Source organism: Chiloscyllium punctatum, unplaced genomic scaffold, assembly GCF_047496795.1.
Source record: "Chiloscyllium punctatum isolate Juve2018m unplaced genomic scaffold, sChiPun1.3 scaffold_694, whole genome shotgun sequence".
Taxonomy (NCBI): domain Eukaryota; kingdom Metazoa; phylum Chordata; class Chondrichthyes; order Orectolobiformes; family Hemiscylliidae; genus Chiloscyllium; species Chiloscyllium punctatum.
In genome coordinates, this window is record NW_027310428.1 from 80,001 (window position 1) to 82,606 (window position 2,606).

At 63.3% G+C, this 2,606-nt stretch overlaps 1 non-coding gene across 1 annotated transcript; it reads left to right on the top strand.

Annotated features, from left to right (window-relative positions):
* Nucleotides 1-1,817: 1,817 nt before the first annotated feature.
* LOC140473723 (5.8S ribosomal RNA) lies at nt 1,818-1,971 on the top strand. The gene has a single exon (XR_011958564.1). It is a non-coding gene; the product is annotated as a 5.8S ribosomal RNA (ribosomal RNA).
* Nucleotides 1,972-2,606: the final 635 nt, after the last annotated feature.

Below are 2,606 nucleotides of genomic sequence, written 5' to 3' on the forward strand. Positions count from 1 at the left end.
GGGTGGTTTCGGGGCCAGCAGGAGAGCTCGTCGGGGTAGCAGGCCCTGCAGCCGTGGTCACCGCCAAACCCCCACAACTCGAGCAAGTGAAAAAAAAAGTAACAAATAAGAAAGGATCGTCGGCTTGGGGGTACGCCCGTTTCCGTTTCAACTTGTCTCGCGAGGGTGGTTTCGGGGCCAGCAGGAGAGCTCGTCGGGGTAGCAGGCCCTGCAGCCGTGGTCACCGCCAAACCCCCACAACTCGAGCAAGTGAAAAAAAAAAGTAACAAATAAGAAAGGATCGTCGGCTTGGGGGTACGCCCGTTTCCGTTTCAACTTGTCTCGCGAGGGTGGTTTCGGGGCCAGCAGGAGAGCTCGTCGGGGTAGCAGGCCCTGCAGCCGTGGTCACCGCCAAACCCCCACAACTCGAGCAAGTGAAAAAAAAAAGTAACAAATAAGAAAGGATCTCTGTCGGCTTGGGGGTACGCCCGTTTCCGTTTCAACTTGTCTCGCGAGGGTGGTTTCGGGGCCAGCAGGAGAGCTCGTCGGGGTAGCAGGCCCTGCAGCCGTGGTCACCGCCAAATCGCCACAACTCGAGCAAGTGAAAAAAAAAGTAACAAATAAGAAAGGATCGTCGGCTTGGGGGTACGCCCGTTTCCGTTTCAACTTGTCTCGCGAGGGTGGTTTCGGGGCCAGCAGGAGAGCTCGTCGGGGTAGCAGGCCCTGCAGCCGTGGTCACCGCCAAACCCCCCACAACTGTTGGGCGCCTACCTGCGCGGTGGCAGGAGGACACTTTCCGATTTCAAATCTCCGTTTGCCGAGTCCACCCCGAACGCACGCGGGCGGGCGGGTTCGCATCACCCTTCGTCACAAGGGGCGAAGCCCGTTCCACCGTCTCGTCAGTAGTGCCGACCGGTCTGTGATCGACGAGGGGAGCCACACCAGGTCCGGCCCTGCTGCTTGGCGGCACCGCGTCGTCGGGAGCTCGCGACAGACGGAGGGTTTCGGTGTACTCTCCAGCCACGGGAAACGAAGCCGGTGATGCAGGCGCCGGTCTTTCGCTCCCAAATCGGCTGGGTTTACATCGTTGCTATCTAGTCACGCTCCCTTCAAACCCGACGGGGTACCTATTCCCCTCACCCGTCTGTGCGTATACAGCCTCTTTGCACTTGCGGGATGGGGGTGGTGGTTTAAAGACTCTCGAGTTGCCGCCCGTCGGTCTCCGAGCTCCGTGCAGTAGTGATCCCCAGCGAACTGCCAGCAGGGCGAACGAGCGATCCCGCTCTCGGTCGGGGCGCCTGGCGTCGATCGGTGGTCGGTGGCTTGCGGGCAAGCTGCGCTGTGAGTGTGGGAACGAGTATGACGAGCCGTTGCCGCGACTCCCAGTCCACCTCGGCGGTGGCTGGGCCGGGCGGGCGTCTGCTCGGGCGAGTGCCGCCCCCGCCTCCTCGCAGGAAGTCCGCTCGCCGACACGCCGCCACGTGCACGCGTCAGTGACGCTGCCGAACCGATGGCCGGTGCCCGTTCCCGCCTCTGCTTTTCCTAGGGCAAAGCTGCTGCACGCCTCGTGATACTAGGCGGGCGACATGGTGGCGGTGATCCTGCCTCCGTCGCTGCGGTGCGTTGGGGCACGCATCGCCTCTTGGGCGCCCTGTCCTCCTCCCCCCAATAGACGTATGTTTCTGCGGGCCGCACCAGGATGGTGCTCCCCATCGCTTCACGCCACCCTGCTCCGCCCGCACGCCGGCGTGCAGGTGGCTGTAGCTCAAGGTGGGGAGCGTATGTGCGGTCCGGGTCGCTTTCCTCTGGCGAGGGAGAGACCTAAAACAAACTCAGACAACTCTTGACGGTGGATCACTCGGCTCGTGCGTCGATGACGAACGCAGCTAGCTGCGAGAATTAATGTGAATTGCAGGACACATTGATCATCGACACTTTGAACGCACTTTGCGGCCCCGGGTTCTTCCCGGGGCCACGCCTGTCTGAGGGTCGTTTGGCAATCAATCGCACTCGCCTTGGCTGGCGAGAGCGCGGCTGGGGTGTCGCAGAGGACCCGTCCTCTTTGTCCCCCTAAGTTCAGACTCCGGAGCCCTCCGGCGTCGGAGCGCTTGGCCTTTCCCCCCCACCCTGCACATTCCGTTCGTCAGGCTCGACGCCATCCCCCCGCCGGGGAGCGCGGCCTGGCGTCCGTCTGTGTCGTGGCAGTGGGGCCAGCACGGCTGTCACCGGTCCCAGAATGGCTGTCGGTGGTTCACACTGTGTGTGTGTGCCAACCCTCCTGGTCTCTGGGACACGGAGCTGCCACGAAGTGTTGAGCCTCCAGTGGGGGGTCTGCCTAAGCTCTGCACGTCCGCATTGGGTCCGTCTCTCGGTTGGCTGGCAGTGGAAAGAGTGAAGGGAGCCGCGGAGGTCCGGTGCTGGTGCGCCGCCGGCCTGACCGTGGAGCTCGCCGGTTTGACACGCTGACCCGACTCGATGGTTGATCGATTGAGAGTGCTGGGAGCTGCAGGCCGCCCGCTGCTGCAGCCGCCCGTCTCGTGGTTCGTCCTCGGCCTTAAGTGGCCGGCGGGGCGTCTGATCCTGTCTCCCCTGCTGGCGCCGAGTGCCTGGCCGAGGGAGGAGGTTTT